Raw genomic sequence first — 20,093 nt, forward strand, 5'->3', positions numbered from 1 at the left:
TATAACATTTATATGCTATTGTTATTATAAATCTAAAGTATAAAAATGTTTTAATGTGAATACCTACTTTAAAAAAGAATATTATTATTATTACCTATTTCATATTTGTTTCAATTTAATAATGGGTAACTAACTGAATGAGTATAAAATTAATTTTATTTTATATTAAAACTGTTTCCCCTATGTTAACACAAAATAAAATCAGTAAAATCGTTAATCTAATTTGCGTTTTCGGTTGTGTAAAAATCGAATAATTTCAATTTCATATAGTTTTGTTATAATGTATAGTATACTACTAAATTATGATAATTATAAAACAGTGACAATATGTATATTTATTTAGTGTGCGTGCGTAGGTATATAATATTAAAATATTAAAGGCATTAGCAATATTATAAGTTATATCACTGTCATTCCGAGCATAATATTTTTGTGGATGACTACGATGGCAACTGCGATCGTCGGATGAATACTATATAGTATAATATAACTAATGGCTATGGCACTATGGCAGTATAGCGTTTAATATTATTAATTATTATTACGCAAACGGTTCTTTGCCTCAACGAGCGTGAAGTTTCCCCTCCCTTCCGCCACGCTAAAACATCTACGTAAAACTTTTGCGTGTAAAACATCCGAGGACTCCAGGACAAACGAGTCCGGCGGCACCTCCTTGCGAGTTGCGACACGTCTAAAATAGGGTCACACCGCTGCAGCTCTCATGGGTTGTTCGCCGATTACATATCATCATACTTATTAATAATAATAACATTTTATTACACACCCGTAATAATTGACTGACGATGTATAATTATAAAGTATATACGTTTAATAGTATTTTATTAAGAAACAGAACAGACATTTTTGTATATTATTTTTATTTAAAACCACGAAGAGTACAGTAATAATGTAGGTAATAATTACAATTTAAAGTATTGTATTTGTATTTTTACAATTGTACCTACTGAGTATAGAACGTGTTCGAATACGTAGATACGTAGTACGTAGATGTAAATTTACAGCAGCAAGTAATCGTCTCTATGATTTAACAGCCACCAACAATGAACTTCAAATAAAAACCGAGGAACTCTCTCATTATTACGTAATAATTATTACTAGGTTTAAAGTGTATCTTGTCTTTGACACTCGATGTGTTAAATTTGAATTTAATAGTAAAATCATTGACCATTGTATACGAAATACAATTCTGAGCGATGCCTGGATGAATCAACATCCAGGATCAACTTGTATTTTATTCATACTATTAATAGTGTTTTCTTCATTGGGCAGGTTGAAGAATTATACTTTTATAACGTACATATAGATAGATAGCAAATTATGTCATGTTCAGCGACTAGATTATTACTTCTATAGACGGCAGAGAGATGGGGTTGTATTAATAAATGTTTTTTTTTGTGTATCTAACTGCGGCGGATTATTATTAATTTTTGGTATTATCATACAGGTGTGTGATTTACCTGTCTACTATAATGAATTACCGATATTATACGTAATATGATACCTCTAACTGCTTTACCGGTTACCAGATGACCAAAATGATTCCTTTTTCCTCGGAGATAAAATGTATGTTATTCAAACAACCATCTAAAAGTTTTATTTTTTGTTTATTTACGTATTACTTTATATGTTCAAAAGAAAAAACTAATATATTATATTAAATATAATCATTTATTATGTTTCTATAAAATAGAAAAATTAGTTAAAAATGAGGTAAAATAATAAAAATAATAATAAATAAATAAATTTTAGGAAAGGGCTTATTTGATCAAATCAATTAAATATGGCCGGGTTAAACAAATTATATTTGTTTGTGACAGGTCAATAGTCCTTTCATAAGATACGTCGTGTCACACGTGTTAACTATATAATTATCAGTTACTCATAATTTTTACGTAATAAACAAAATTGGAAGTCATGATTAATAATATTAGGTATAAAAAGGTGAAGCACATCAATATATAAATATGGAAAATTGACTAATAGGTAATATACACTAATTTAATTTCAAAAATAAGTAAAATTTAGATTAAATGAGATAAATTTAGCAAATTTATAATTGCAAATTTTATCATATAATTATAGATTTTATATATTAAAAAGTAACAAAATCAGTTAAAATAATGTAATTGTTTCTGTTCGCGCACTTAACAACACAATCTAAAAATCCTACAATAACCTCAATAAATACCTAATCATCATACTGTTGATTCATATACATGTATAAATCCCAGAAAACCTCATCCATATCTTCATCATCGTAAGCTAATGATCCGTGTTCTACTTTAGCTATAGAATCAGCATAGGTTGTTGATTGAGGCATATCTGTAATTTTTGTAGTGGTAACAGGTATAGTTGTGATGTCTGAAGATGGTGTAGTAGATGATCTAATTATAGTTGTTGACTGAGGCACATCTGTAATGTTTGTTGTGGTAACAGGTATAGTAGAGATGTTTGTAGATGGCGTAGTAGAAGATCCAATTATAGTTGTTGATTGAGGCACATCTGTAATGTTTTTTGTGGTAACAGGTATAGTAGAGATGTTTGTAGATTGTGTAGTTTTAGAACCAGCAACGGTTGTTGATTGAGGCACATCTGTAATGTTTGTAGTGGTAACTGGTATAGTAGTGATGTCTGCAGATGGCGTAGTAGAAGATCCAACTATAGTTGTTGATTGAGGCACTTCTGTAATGTTTGTTGTGGTAACTGGTATAGTAGAGATGTTTGTAGATGGTGTAGTAGAAGATCCAATTATAGTTGTTGATTGAGGCACTTCTGTAATGTTTGTTGTGGTAACAGGTATAGTAGAGATGTTTGTAGATTGTGTAGTTGTAGAACCAGCAACGGTTGTTGATTGAGGCACATCTGTAATGTTTGTAGTGGTAACTGGTATAGTAGTGATGTCTGCAGATGGCGTAGTAGAAGATCCAACTATAGTTGTTGATTGAGGCACTTCTGTAATGTTTGTTGTGGTAACAGGTATAGTAGAGATGTTTGTAGATGGTGTAGTAGAAGATCCAATTATAATTGTTGATTGAGGCATATCTGTAATGTTTGTTGTGGTAACAGGTATAGTAGAAATTTTTGTAGATTGTGTAGTTGTAGAACCAGCAACGGTTGTTGATTGAGGCACATCTGTAATGTTTGTAGTGGTAACTGGTATAGTAGAGATGTTTGTAAATTGTGTAGTTGTAGAACCAGCAACGGTTGTTGATTGAGGCACATCTGTAACTATAGTTGTGGTCGTGGACGTAGTAGAAATTTCTGCAGATTGTGTAGTTGTAGGACTAGCTACAGTTGTTTTATGTGGCGTACAAGTGCAGTGACAAAAATATTTAGAGAATAAAAAACATATATATTTACTGGCTGCATAATATATTGAGGAAGCTTTTGTAAAAAACACATATTCAACGATGGGTATTACATTCGATAATTTATCAAATATTTGTTTACCCTCTCTAGAATCGTTTATGTATGCTGATAGCGTAGTGTTTGGTACATCATTTGTTACTGACATGAACTCATTGTTTTTTGAACGTTTAATGACATATCCTGATGTCAACGTTATGATAATTAATATGAATGTGAATAAACGGATAATATACATTTCTGTAAAACAACAAAAAAACAAAATAAATATGAAAATTATTTTTTTATTTATTTATTTTTTTTTGCTAAGAAATACATGCAATTCTAAAATAGTTTTTGTGGAAAACTGGAAGATATTAATTTAATATATCATGATAATTGGTAGCTGATAGTTTTTTTTTATTTATCAATAAATATAAAAACTCAATGTTTATTTAAAATAATATCGTCAGAGCAGGTTTGATAATTAATTATTTTTACTTAAATTAAATAAAACACAATGATTAATTATTCACGAGCCGACCAATATTAAACAAATTATGTATTTTATAAAAATTTAACTTACTTGTGAACAAAATATGGATGTTAAAAAAATATTTAGTAAAAGTGTTTGTTGACTTAAATTTCTCCAATTAGTTCACGAACAGAAAGAGCACTAGTTAGAATATTGTATTGTACATTTCTTAAATAGGTACCTATGGTTTATTATTACCTTATCAATCAATATATAATAAAATATTTTCTTAGTTCAAGTAAATTTATTTTTCTTGGTATATGATTTTTTTATAATTGTATGTGTACAAAATAATAGCTATAAATATTTTAAACAATAAATACTTTTACTATACTAATTTAATTTGACCTGTAGCTATAAAACTATAAACCTTATCGTAGATCATGAATTTCATATAATTTATGCAACTCCGTAAAGTACTTATACCATATTTGTGAATGTATTTGTATACGTTTTAATAACTGAACAGTAGTCAATAATGCATACTTTAACATTGCTATTAGAACTTGTCACAACTATACGAACGATTTGAATAAAAATGCTCTACGCACTTTCAAATTATATTTATATATATATTTAATGTCGTATATAGCAATCGAGTTCTTATTTTACTAATGGCTCTAGTCTCTTATATAAACTATACATTGTGTTTGTTAACATAATTATTGTCTCGTACCGAAATGAGAGGTTGTTAAATACTAAATGGTATCTAACGGATGAAATGACGGTGACGTTGAATATTATAATATTATTTATAAAATGGTATCTCCTATCATCTATGTAGTTAACTTGTAACTTCTCATCATATATGAATCTAAAATAATTTAAACTAATGAATATAAATAACAAAACTAAACTCATTTACTATATGTATATATCTATTATTTTTTTATACAAATTACAGATATACAGTAGATAAAATATTATTTTACTACATAAAATCATACACACTGAAGAAAAAAAAATATTATTTAAAAATATTAACACGCATATTATTCTTATATTATTTTAGTTTACCTTTATAATAATATTATGTTACACGGCCACATTTACTCGTAAACCTAATATTATTAAAATAACATTTTTATGCGTATAAAAAAAATTGAAATAAAGAGTTACAATCTCGTGAACGTTAAAAAATATATTGGTAAAATTTACCTTACCTGGTAAAAATTACAGGGTAAATTCACTGAGCTCACATTTCTAGCCTATAAGTAATAATATAAAATAGTTACAAATCTTAAAACTTCAAAGCTACATATACAAGATCCATATATATACCCATATATAACATTCATATGGTAATATTTAAATTCATTGAATTTACTATCGTTAAGACTAATACATAATTGTTATAAGTTATAGCTATCCATTATAAAACCATGTTTCGTAGATTTTTACGTCATCAAATTATCAGAAGTCAGAGCTAATTACAAGACGTGCCACAGTATTTTATTACAGTATTGTAATATTATGTATTTTTCCTATGTATAAATGTGTGTCATTGCAATGGATATAGTAAATTTGGACTTATTGATCAATACTTATACAGTTATACTATATAAATATATAATTATAACTTACGAGTATTATAGTAATCTTTTAATTTTTTTAGTTTTTCTTTGTTTCTCATCAGTGATTTGATAGGTTTCAGTAACGTCATTTTAAATGGTTATTATTCATCTGAACATCCAATTTTTTTCAAAATTAACATACAAAAAATGACAGTATAAAATATAAGCTACAAGTAGTGAACTTGACGTCATTGAACCGTAAATAAATATATTTAGTTGGTAGATATGCATTGTAATTAAATACTGCTCTCCGTCTAAAATCAGCTGTATAATTAAAACGAAAATCAAAAAAGTATTCTATAACATAAAATCTTAAAAATCTTTAGTGTATTATTTAGTGTATAATTTGATATAGGTACATAACTTTGTAGGTATTCACTATATTATACCTGTTATCGGATAAATAATATTATTAAATACCGTGACAGCAGTGGTACGTTTGAATTTTATAATTTATTTGAACCTATATAAACTAAATAATAATAATAATAATAATATGTTCGAGTACGTATTACTATACTATATATAATATGTATATAGGTATAATATATTGAATTCTTCAAGGTCCTTTAGTCGTATTCTCAAAAGTCATTTACCCGTTATCGGTATCGGCGCCATAAATAATGCGTATAATATATATACGGATAAATGCGATTGATATTGGTGAGGCCAATACCAAAGAAATTCGAGAACGCGTAACCGACACTTGGAAATAAATAACAAAACTCGGAACGATGTAAAACATAATAACGTAGTGAAGAAAATAAAATGAAAGAGTGAGGGCTCACAATAAGGCACACACAAACACAATTCGTATTTAATGAGAGTCGACCTGTCCGGTGGGCTAATATAATGTATACATATTATATAATATATATATATTATGCATAGTACCTAATACCTATACACACGGACGCATGTGCCCTATAATTTTCTGATCGTAAAATACGTTGCCGACCGCACGACGAGGATGAAACGCTAGAAACACTGCGTGAAGGAGACGGCGGTGACGACGAATAAGTCTGTTGAAAATGATCCCATCCTCTCGTTTAAGCTGTCCGAATATTTGTGTTATTTCTCTCTCTCGGACCATATTATAACCGTCTCGTAAATCTCGTAAATACGTGATACGCGATAGATTTATCCGACGGCGATGCGCTCTCCCGACATACGATATTCTTGATCGCGTGGACTTTACATGAAATCATTATATGACGGCTTTTTTGACTATTTTTTTTTTTTAACTATCTGGATTTCCCACGTCAATACATCATAGATTCCCCCCCATACTTGCAGTCTATAGAACCGATATTATTATGATACATACACCATCAGATACTTAAAACATTTAATCTCGAACTCTAATCTCAAATGTGTGTAGTATAATTGTAATATATAGGCAACGATGCTATACGCGACGTATACACGATAATATGATGTTAATCGGCTCAAGATAAAAATACTTTTGATTTTTAGAAATATAATTTGAATCTGAAAGTTTAGCAATACTCTGCAGCTAAATCATATTTATATTTAAAATATTTAGGTAGAAATTTAATAATAAATAATTATATACATATAAATCATTATACAAGAGAATTTAAAAAAACAATAATTATAATATGTTGGAATAATTTATAAAAAAGTTATAAATCTACCTCCGCAAACATTTACCCAGTTATGCCCACGGATCGTTGTCCCAAAAGACGAATATGTAAACTATCAGATGAGTGAGGGGTCTACCTCGCTCTATACGGCGTACGTACGCAAGCGAAGTCTAATAAATAATATTGTTATGTCCTCTATATTCATTGTCGTACGTTTGGTTGCGTTTCGTAAGTTCAGAGGCACCGTGCTGTTATATGCTGTATGAATATAATTTTAAATAATAATTAAAATCGCCGAGATTGAATCTCAAACAACTGTATTTTTCTTTAATAAATTGTACTATGCTTACTATAATAATAAATAACCCGCTGCTACGTTCTGTATAAATTTACACTCGTTTCATAAACCGTCCTGCAAATATTGTGTACTAAAGCTGGAACATTTTAATTGTTTTTAGGACTAACAACACGCCAAGTCTCGACCGTCGGTATTATTATTATTATTATATTATTATTATAGCCTCGCTAGAACAACAAATATTTGGACAACGTCGTTTGCAAGGTCGTCCGCTACGACGAAAGACAAATCGGTTTATAACGCCTATTTTATAATTTGTATTTAATATACACTTAATATTAATATACTCGTATTTTATACACGCACAAAAATATGATTTAAGCTCGCGAGAAAACGTATGAAAATAAAAAATAGTATATTATATCTTTAAGAATCTAATTTTCTCTCCCCTTCGCGGTGGAGATGCATTTCAACGCGCGTGTATCTATCGTGTGTGCGGTTAAGTAAAAATGCTCAATAACGCCGTATGCTATACATAAACGTTCACTTCTTAAAACCATAATAATACAAATGTGGGCAAATAAATATATACCTATGTATAGGTAATTGGCCATGTCCAGATATTACAATATATACATAAATAACAGTATTATATATAATATTATAACGCATGTCCTTCACCAAGTCGATGGCAGTGTAATATTATAATATTATATGGATAACATTCTACAAATCTGTAAAATGCTCGATGTCTATTGACTATATCTATCACGCACAGTAACGTCGCATATGCCAAAACGCGTGAAATAAAATGTCTGCGATATAATAAATATAGAGATTTTTAGCCGCGGACAGCGAAAACTGCGTTATCGAATGTAAAATAATAATTAGTCAAATATACAATCGAGACTCCGTCTTCGCCGGCGGTGTCGGGTTTATCTACGTAAATTTGTCCGCGCACCTCGTGTCCCCACACCGGTGTACTTTACTAAAACATAATATTATATTCGCTCGTCGAAAACGGCAAACGGCAGCATAATATATTATATTACATATTATAATATACGCCGTGTACGATGTGTTGTATTATATGGGTTCTGTTTGGAATAGTACGTTATTATTGTTTCAGTGCGTATACATTAGTATATTATATAAATATAATAATAAAATATGCGACGGACAACCGGCGAGTGATATATATATAAATAGTAATAATATGATCGTCAACGGCGAAAATCACGTGTACCTACAATATAGTACGCATATTCGAGAGATACTTATCGTAAGTACACAATAACGCGTAAATGCTGCACGTCCTATATAATTTATATATGTATATATATATAGGTACGCGATATTCATATGATATATTAATGTAGAACGTTAAAAAGATGTGACCCCGCGACGGGCGTGTACCATAACTATATGTTTTTGATTATTATTTAGGGCACGATTTACATTTTTTCCGCAAGTCTGCAACTGCGATAAGAAAATAACCCATCATGAAGTAAACCGAACGCATAATTTTTCAATAAAACACACACACACACACATGTATATGTGCCAGATACTATATATAGGTTTAGTGGTTGGCGACCGCACGTGGGCGTCCTAGAGTTTTGAATCGTTTCGGGGATGCATTGTTGCGGCAACCGTGTCCACCGTAAAACAATCGCATTACGTTCTACATATTTACATATTATCGTGTATTTGTGTGTATACGCTTCGGCGTAATGTAACACGAGTATTGTAAACATAATATTATTATATATATATATGTATAGGTATCGTATCGAGTGTACCAATAATAATTCAATGGCCAAAATATATAACCGTCTCGTCGGGTATGCTATATTATAATAACGTATATACATTATATATACCGCACTTGTTTATGGGTAAATTTGATAACTTTTCGTTTAAAACAATAATTTTCAAAATAAAAAAAAATACCTATTGTCATAATATTACGCTTACGACATGGCGGCAGTGGAGAGTAGAAAAGAAAGAAAACGCACTGTGTGCGCGTGCAGTCACCAACATATTGTTATTTGAGGGTGAAAAAACTGTTAATAGAGCATAAAAACATTTTCTTAGTTTTAAACTTCTATCATTTTTTTTATTTTTTTTTTGGATACATTATAGTATTGTACAAGCGTATAAAACGATACTATAATAATAGGTACGTCTTATTATGCATATTACAACAACAACATGATAATAATTTTAAATTTATGGATTTACGGGATTGTAAATATTTGTTTGCGTCAATAATAACGAAATCAAATTCGTGGTGACCAAACGGGCCATCGTCCAACGGAGCGAATAAAATATTATTGGACGTTTACCGTTATGATAATACCTACGCGCGGCTACAACGCCGTCGCCGCATGTCCACCTACACGCGACCTATCGGGGGCAAAACGGGATGTACCTGATGACGAGTTCGCCTCTCGGAAATCGCGTGACATCGCGGTTCGAGTCGAAATAGATATCATATATTATATTATATATGTATAGGTGTTATAGGTATGTGTAGTTGTGGTGTATATTATATTTTTTTAGTTTTCTCACTTCTAGACCGCAGCGAGACTATATTCTTCAGTTTCATTTACACCGTTATACTTGTTTAATTTCGAATTATTTTACTTCATTTTTTTTTTTTTTTTTACTCACATTTTTCCCCTCTATAATTATTATATTACCATCGTTATTATATGGTCGTGGTCGTCACGTGGTCGTTGCCGTGTTTTGTTTGCAGTCCAGCCGAGAGACAGACGAAATCTCAAATATTTCTCCATTCTTATAAGCTGTTTAATATATTTCATGGGCACCGTGTAATTCGGAAAACGTTATGTGTGTGTATATATAGTAAAAAATAAAAATGTACATTCATATACGTGTTGTGTGTGTGTGTGTGTGTGTTGATATAATTGAAAAGACGTGTGCCGTCCTCCGTATAAAACCGACTGTGACTAAAAAAATGTAAAAATATAATATAAAATACAAACTATCTGCTTTGAAAAATACCGTTGAAACGTTATTATTTTGACACCCAGTCGTCGTCGCCACTCGTCGCGGTCTCCGGAGATTTTTTTTTCTTGTACTTTCGTCTGCCACATATTATTATTGATGTAATAAAAACTGTACATATTATTATATTTTGTAAAACGGTTCGGTTTTTGTAATATATACAATATATTATACTACTATATGTTGTGGTAGTAATATTATACAACATATATAAATAATATGTATCTAAATGACGTCCGGCAGTTGTTTTTTTTATTGAACTACACAATTTTACTTAGCCAAGTATTGAAATGTAACGTAAAAAAAATTATTATACTTTCGGAGCACTACATGAACTTTAATTACCTATACATATGTTCATTTACCTACTGCAGCTTACAATACTCGTAAATACTGCAGGATTACAGTATCCTTTGGATAAAAAAAATACAATCATTTTGAGTTAATGATGCCAAATTAGAATATATCACATTTTACAATAGGTAATAATATTTTTTATTAAGTTATGTAGGTATCTACCCGCGCAAAGATTATGAAAACAATCACAATTAATTTTAATAACAGAAAACATGTGTTTTACTATTATAACCACCGACTGTATGTAGCTATTTATTATTTACCTTCCCGGTTATTTTATTATTAGGCATTATTAATGAAATAATTAAAATATATCTATAAAAAAAATGTTTAAATATAGGTACCATAATAATTCTTTATTATACTTCAGATAATAGCAATTTACTATGGTTCAACTTGATTTAAAGTTTTTACAACAACTGTCAACTAGGTACGCATTACTGTAAATTGTACAACACATTTCCAAAATATTAATACAATGTATATAATTATTAGCGATTGCTTGTATTTGTATTTAAAAATAATGTGCGCAATTACTGTAATAGATAAATGAATACGAGTTTTCGCGTAAATCGAACCGCTAAATCTTACTACACGCGGCACTCGAGTCGCTGACCGACTTTTGACACTTTTTTTCTTCTTTCGCCAGCGCATTATCTAATATATTATATAGCAAGGAAAAAACTGTCAGTGAAACCGAAACGGCACTGCATTATAATACATTATATATGTATGTGTGTTTGTGTGTGCGCGTTTGTGCAACACTCGCCGAGTTTTATTATAATAATAATATTAGTCGAGAGTGAAACATAGACGTATTATGTATAATAGGCATATATATTATAATATAGGTATATAGCAATGACAAAAACGACGAAAACTACGATAATCGCATTATACACGGGTACATACATACATACATACATACATCAAGATTTTAACATATATAATTCTTTATAGATTTTTTTATAAACACATAATAATAGTATTACGAGCACAATGCACTCATATTAGGTTATACCACTTGTCCACCAACTTACAACCAGTACCTACTACCATACCGGATCTAACGAAAATAACCGCAGGACAGTGTTTTGTATATATTTTGGGATTATTTTTTGTATTTGCGATGTACCTTAATACACGACACGCTGTGACCGATGACAGGGTGGTCAAAGTTTGTTGATCGGCGACCGCCGTTTGATCAGACGCGAATCGATTTGCATAACACACACGCATATTAGGTATACTGCTTATATGTTACACCGCATCGCTACACACGCATTCACTAGGCGCTTATTGATCGTGTATATATTACTGTATATTATCGGAGCATTGGTTTTATAATTATAACGGATATGCTTCAACGGTACAGGAGTTATTTTGTAATTAAAATCATGTAAAATATCGCTGTGATTTTATCACGTTTTACCTATTTATAATATTTATGTATTAACATAAAACATACGCGTCGTATAAGTAATGCATTTGAAGGGTTTTTTTCGAATAAATAATAAATAAAAACGATTATCAATAAACAATCCAAATTATTTTGTTAATTTGTTCGGTACATTATTATTCTCGCGTGAACACTATACGTTATGGACTGATAGCTTTATAATAGGGTGCTTGTACTTTGAAGTACCGTCTCCGTATGTTTTATGTATAAGTGTATAACATAAGCTTAGTTTATTAGGCGAACTTCAGTATTAACTAATATTTCATAAAATAATATATATATATATATTGTATTGTCGCAATAAATATTATCTATCCATCTATAAATATATTTCTAACACAAATGTTCAACACATATCGAAGTGATTATTATGATATTACAACTAAATTTGAATTATTATTATTATTATATTATAATATAGGTTTCGTAATTTTGGAAAACGGATATTTTTGAAGTTTCAAGTATAAATAACGCACATGTGTGTAACGCCTGATGGTGTTCCGTACTTAAAATAATTTCATATATTACACTATTTTAGGGTTTGCCAATCAAACTACTTCATAAGTTATGTTTTTTCTCTATTTAAACACCTCGACGCCAAAAAGTGCGGAGGAAGAAAGAACGACACTCAAAGCCACCGCTCGTTCAAAAATGTATCTATTTACATTTTTTTCACATTAAGTAGGAATAATACTATAATATATTCGAATACGATTATTATAATAAACACATTTTATGCACACTATTAAGAAGAATACACGAGTTTGTATACACTAATCGTTTAACCTAGGACAAGCAAGATTATTTTATCAAAATGAAAATGCATGTACCTAATAATAATATATGTATAATATTGTTCGTATGGCAAATGGAATAATATGATTTTAAAAGTAGAACGTTATGATAAGGATAATTTATTCATACCCGTGAACCTTATACGGCTTAACTTAATAGGTAAAGGTAGATTTACTGTTTTTTCTTCTTCTTGTTTTTTACACATTATAATTGAATTATTGAATATACATCATCGGGTTTACACGAAAGCAACATTAACCGCAGGTATATAAACTGAGAGTTTTCGAAAATCTGTTTAAAAATTATTTACTAATCTGTGATAGAAGGTATTGGTTAATATATATAAATTTCGTTTTTTCTTATTTATTTCTCCTAACCTCCATTGCACATAATATGTGTGTAAGCAGTATGACGTGTGTCAATATTCGTAAAATTGAACTGCAAATTGTAATTTATAAACTACAAGTATTAAACTAGGTAGCTACCTAGTATTATATTATATTATAATAGTAAGTTGTTGTAGTTATTATCAGTTCATATAGTTGTATATGTAAATTAAAATATTTAAAAAAATTTCAATTACGAGTATATATTATTACAAAATAAAATTACCAATTTTAAAAATATATTTAAATAGTATCTTCTAAATTTATTACTGTACGGCGCATGTTTATATGAGTACTTGGTACAATATATTATTATCTCGGTTTACAGTAATAATTTATTATATATTTTGTAATATTGTTTTTAGTATTTTGCACAACATACGCATAAGTATTCGTATGTAGACATTAAAATCTGTATAAAATATGAATTGAATATGATTTCACTTTATAAGATATCGTGGTACTGATAAAATAATATAACATATATCTATAAAAGTAATTTGTTTTACGATTGTTTAAAAAAAAAAAACTATAAAATAATTATTCACAATAATGTATTTATAATATTATTTAACTATATACAACCTCAATAATTCTCTACAACGTCTGAGATTTTATAATATAGGTCTACCGTATAATATTATTCACCATACGTACCTCCTAATATAATATTATATAAATTTTAACTCTCAAGTTAAATCATCTCACACACCTTCATACTATTGACACACTTAACATTTCTATAATAAATAAATATTATACAGTATACACAGTTAAGCTTGTAGCCATTATGCCAAATCGGAAACACAAATCGTAAAAACTGTTCACTTTAAACACTAAAGCGCAATAACAAAAATATTATTACTATTATTATCTATTATGATTATTATATGACGGATAAACACTTTCTCTGTAAATACGTATGTGAATAAATTTAAACATAACCCTTTGTTAAGTACCTTCGTTTCAAAATCCATTACTATCGATGATTGATTATCTATTATTCACTTTTAAAAATGTATTTGCTTATGGTATTTTCACTTTTGTTGTACAAACTTCAGTGTAGAACTGTTGAATCATTTTTCCTTAGTTATTTTATTATCCTTAAATATTTTAACAACAAATATACTTAGAAATTGCCTCGCGTCGGATAAAAATTCTAATGTGCAAAATATATTTTTATTTCTTCGTGTAAAAATATAGGATATATTATCATAAAATTTTTTTAATGCTATTCTACTGTCTTTGTATAAATCGTTACTATATTTACGATGTATATGGACACGTGGTAGGATGATAAACAATTTCCGCAAAGAACATTATTATGAGAGAATTCGTATAATTGAAAATTATTACTGTATGATTATATGTTATTATCATTATTTCTTTATGACTCGTTAAAAAATATTAAATGTTTTCTATAATGTCACAAAAGTATATAATATAGTGTCGCTTAATTACACGCTAACAAGTAACAAGTAACAGAAAGTAAAAGACAAATAAGATTTTTTTGTACAATAATCATTATCTTGACATTAAATTTCCATCCTTCTTTTTTCTAAGCCACAGTATCTACTTATAGTTATTTTTACTATTACATATATTTTTTTCAACCAGTATAATAATACGGTTCTTTCGAGAATTACATTTTTTATGTTATAAAAACATTGTTTTAGACAGTTTAAAACGAAATAGAGTGAATAAAAAACGTAGGCAATAATAATTGAGGTCTATATTAATGAACGACTACCGTCGCACACGACTGTACTAATATTGGAACGTTTGCGGTGATGGCGTCATTGCAGACGACAACGCACGTTCGTTATAGGCAATGCCGCAACGGAAACGAAAACTCTCGAAAAACCCGCGAACCCCAAACGCTAATCTAATTATTGTTTGTCAACGTACGTTATGTGGTATTATATACGTATTATAAATAAATGAAATAATACTTGCGTCAGTAAATTTACACGGAGGGGTGAGAAGAAAAACGCGCGTGTCGGACTCGCGTATGACGAATAATAATATATTATCGAGTATAGGTTAAGAAGTACCCGCAGTAGTAAAATATTATATTATATAGTTGCGCAAATAGAAAAAAAATTATGAATATTATATGGAAATATTTTTATGTATATTCAAAATAATAATTATCATAGTTACACGTATATAGTAAAATATAATATATATTATTTTATGACACGATAATGTACAATACGCGAGCGTGTAAACAAAAGCATATTATCTATGGATCATGTATAATAATATTATTGTATTACATTTTCGTGGCGCGTGCAGCAATGGGCACAAATCGCGACTCTGTTTTCTCGGGAAATATTTCCACAACATCACGCGACTGCCGGCCGCCGTCGCACGTACACATACGTATATACGGATAATATATCGTATATTATATATATACCTACCTATATGCGACCATTCGATAGCACGTGCAGAAGTCCACTTTTCCGTGGCTCGCGCGTTCATTGTTGTCGGAAATAGCCCGTCACCTTTATGAATTAGCAATATAGCATACGTACTACATATATAATAAATATAGGAACACACACGTGTGTGTGTTATATTATTTAGGTACATGCAAGTATATGTAGTCGTAAAGAACATATATTCGGACTAACAAATCGCCCGTGTGAACCAAAATATGACGATTAATGTGTATTGTACGTACAGGTACCTACTGTGTATAAGTATCATATTACATGTGAAATTAAAGTTCCGTATTTATACATTATACCGATATAATATGCTGAGTGCTGACATGATGTACATTGAGAAGTGTTACCCGCGTGTGACCAAAGAAGATATCGCTATACGACCTATATATTATAATAATATAATATTTATACTCGGTTTTAAAATTTATCAGAGTAGTTGCCGTTGACCAGACAGAGAAAGAAAGATTATATAATTGGATGAAAAAAAACGCGTGAAGAACGCTAGGGAATGTTGGAAATTATCGTATTTCCAGCAAACACGTGCCTACCTATACCTACAATACCTGCCCACTCTAAATCTAAACTTGTTTGGAAAATATTTTCATTTACAAGATTTTGAAATAACTCCATGTACTTAATATGTTTTCTAAAAAAAAAAAGAAAAAATCAACAACCCAACTACCTACTTATAACTACATACCTAAATACCTCGATGTATAATAGTCTATGCGTTAAAAAGTTAATAATTGTTTCGATTATATGGTGTAAAACATTTACCGTCGTCACCTATCTATCTCAATTACTTATTACACTTTCGATGCATAGCAGTATAATAGTATACTATAATATAATATTATGTGAAAAATGAATAAGAGAATTTTTTTCACCAGCATATCTAATAATTATATTATTATGATGTGTTATATTTATATCTATACGTCACATAATATACATATATAATTAGAATGATCATCTTCTGCCACAATATTATATTATTGTCTATTTAATATAATATAATATTGTGACTAGGTGAAATCAAAATACGTTTCTAATAACATAGCTGATAATAATCAAATGGATTGTATATACCTATATTGAAGATTTAATCGAATCGAAAGTCGAATGGCCGCTGCAGTTCGAAATAAACTAAGAAATCACGATCAATTCGTTTATGTTATCTTTGTATGGAAAACTGGTGGGTTAAATTCATAAAAAAATATAGTTGCAATATTATAAACGCATATAAATACGTAATGTACCAATTAATTAACAATACCTAACGCATTATGCATATAATATCGACGAAGAAGGTTTTTTAACACACGTGCATATTATGTATATTTTATAATTTATGTACCGTCGTGATTCTTGTCGTGGCTAACCTTTTTACAACATTATATACATTTTTTTAGTTCAATGCGAATTAGTTACATATCTAAGTATTCATTATAATACATTCCTATAAAATATGTAGTCGGTGCGAAATCGTCGTTACGAAGAAAAGTTACAAATAAAACTGGTGCAACCATAATATAGAAGAGATTGTTACAGGGTGCGGACTTTCCATTGCCCTTATTGAATGGCTTAATTAAATAGTTTAATATAAACAGTTATGATTTTATGAACAACATAACATTATTATTACCATAAACTCATGATATAATATAAATTTAACTAGAGTCAGATCTCCCTCATCCATTGAATTTGTATAGTTGCTATAGTTGCATTTGTGTTTTACACATATTTTACATACTATGTATGGGTAAACTAAAAATAAAAATTGAATACCATGAATTATTGGAATAAAATGTAGCGTTCAAATATATCGTTTTATCTGCATAATTGTGTACTGCGCACTATATATAGTACATAATAATATGATATACATTGTACTTATATCTATATAAGTAGGTATCTACCTACATATTGTTTATAAAAAAAAATTGGTTTTATACGACTCGGTAACAAAATGAAATTTTAATGATAACAATAATAATAATCATTCACTGCCGATTTTTCTCGGGCCGAAATTTTTCTACACATAGTCACACAATAAGATGAGTATACATATAAATAATTGGCGCGGCGGCGTTGGCGACGATTTTCCGCGGGCACGCGCGCGCCGCCCATCACCACAGACAGTACGTGCGGCCGCGTCATCGACGAAGTATCCGATTTTCGTGTTCTATTGTGTGCGTCGCATACTACCTATATAATATAAATATAAATTAATAATAATAAAGAAAAATTTTCTCCTACGCGGAGTTGAAAAAGAAAAAAAAACCGACAAGATGGACTCTTCTTATATATATTGTCGACGCGAACACTCGTAACTGTAAGATTAATGTATAATTATATACATTGTTGTTATTGTTGTTGCCGTTATTAATACACATTATTATTGTTGTTATATACTCACGTATAACACGCGTTATATGCATATAATGAACAAAATCAAATTATCGCCAATCAAAAATTTTGGATACTCTGTGCAGCATATATTATTATGACCGCGGGCAATGTTCAACACATAATACTATACAAAGGAAAAAACACACTGGTAAGCGACTGTGCTACTATTCATAATATTGTAATATAGTATACAATGAAAACTTTTAGTCGAAACCAGACATAATCGTTAATTTGATGGAAAGGATTGGTCATATAAAGTATTGGCAACCGCGAATATTACGCTTCATATAATACAATATTATATGTATATACCTAGATATTTTAAACCAGAGCAGGATATCAAGTTGTTGTTATGAAAGATATAATTACAATATTATACATACACATTATGTGTTTCTTTTACCTGCATGTGTATATCTATATATAAGTGTAATAACTTTTTTAATATTTATTACAAAAACTTATATCCACGTTACGCAATATTTCTGTATAAACGAATTTCCACATAAAAATCGTACGCCCAGGTAAATAGAGTACTACACAATATTATTATGATAATATGAACACATGTTGCATCCAGTAAATATGCATTGATAAATTGCAATTATATAGGTGATCTGCGTATTTATAACTTGCAGCAGTATACAATTATAGGCTATTACAATGTTCTATAGTACGCCATGAATCCTAAAGAAGCGGCAATATCGAATACCGCAGTCGTTCTATAAGCCGTGCCCGTTTTAGGTTAGGTTTAGGTTTTCTACTAAGTATAGGAGGTCAAAGCAGATTTTGTTCTTGTTAAATATTTTAGTATGGAATATAATGCAGAAAAGAAACAAAACTGCATGGTTCGTATTGGCGGCCATATAAATATATAGGTATAGGAGTCGTAAAAGTGTAAAACCGACGAATCGAAGCCCTACAACTTGTAATGTGACGTGTATTTCGCATTCCGTATTGACGTTTTCAGCATATTCGACGTCAGACACGTTCGTATCCACAAAACTTGTCAAAGGTATTCTATATAGGCATGCTATATAATATATATTGGTGCAGTCTTGGTCGCAACTCGTGGAGGCACATTACCAACCATAATACGTATAAACATATGTAGGTAGAAACGTAGGGTAATAAGTCTATGATAAATACCTATGGTAATACACGAGTACTAAATCGTGTGGCTTTTCTCACGTTTATTATTTATTTTTATACCTTTTTATGGACAATTTCACTCGGAGTTCTGTTGTGTACGGCGAAGTTATATAATAGCATAATATTTATTATTGTGAAACCATTATTCCATACTCTTGATGACATCTCCTTAGCGTAAAAAAATAAGTTATTGTGCCGACGTAGAGTATAGTGGAGGATAGAAACGTGATACCTATATTTGTTTTTTTTATTTTCATTATGCTCATTACACGTTACGCATATTTGACAATTAACGTATTGTGTTAATTTATTTGCTGAACGTTTACTATAGTATAGCCAACGCGCGCGTGTGACTGATTAAGGACACTGCAATACTGTGCACTGCACTGGGGTTGGTCTGTACAGATACGAAGAAATCGTTAAATATTATTCGTTAGCATTTTCAAAAGTTTCGTTAGAACTGTCCATAGATATAGGTATTTATTTTTGTTCAAACCGTTTATTCGTCCACTTCTCCACCACGAAATGTCGCGATCTGCCGAACTATCATCGGCATCACGATATCAATAAAAATAAAATCGTATTGCCCGCTGCCGCCATGTTATTGGTGTGATGGTGTTGACTGATTTTCTTCGTTTCATATTTATATATTTGGTTTCCTTT

General features: G+C 29.9%; 1 protein-coding gene and 1 long non-coding RNA gene across 3 annotated transcripts in view; both read left to right on the forward strand.

Moving 5' to 3' along the window:
- Positions 1-20,093, forward strand: part of LOC114127484 (rho GTPase-activating protein 20-like) — a 221,578-nt gene that overhangs the window by 70,136 nt on the left and 131,349 nt on the right. The window lies entirely within an intron of this gene.
- LOC126555837 (uncharacterized) lies at positions 218-3,401 on the forward strand. Its single transcript, XR_007606963.1, has 2 exons — positions 218-2,457; positions 2,548-3,401. It is a non-coding gene; the product is annotated as an uncharacterized LOC126555837 (long non-coding RNA).

This window comes from Aphis gossypii, chromosome 1 (genome assembly GCF_020184175.1).
Source record: "Aphis gossypii isolate Hap1 chromosome 1, ASM2018417v2, whole genome shotgun sequence".
Taxonomy (NCBI): Eukaryota; Metazoa; Arthropoda; class Insecta; order Hemiptera; family Aphididae; genus Aphis; species Aphis gossypii.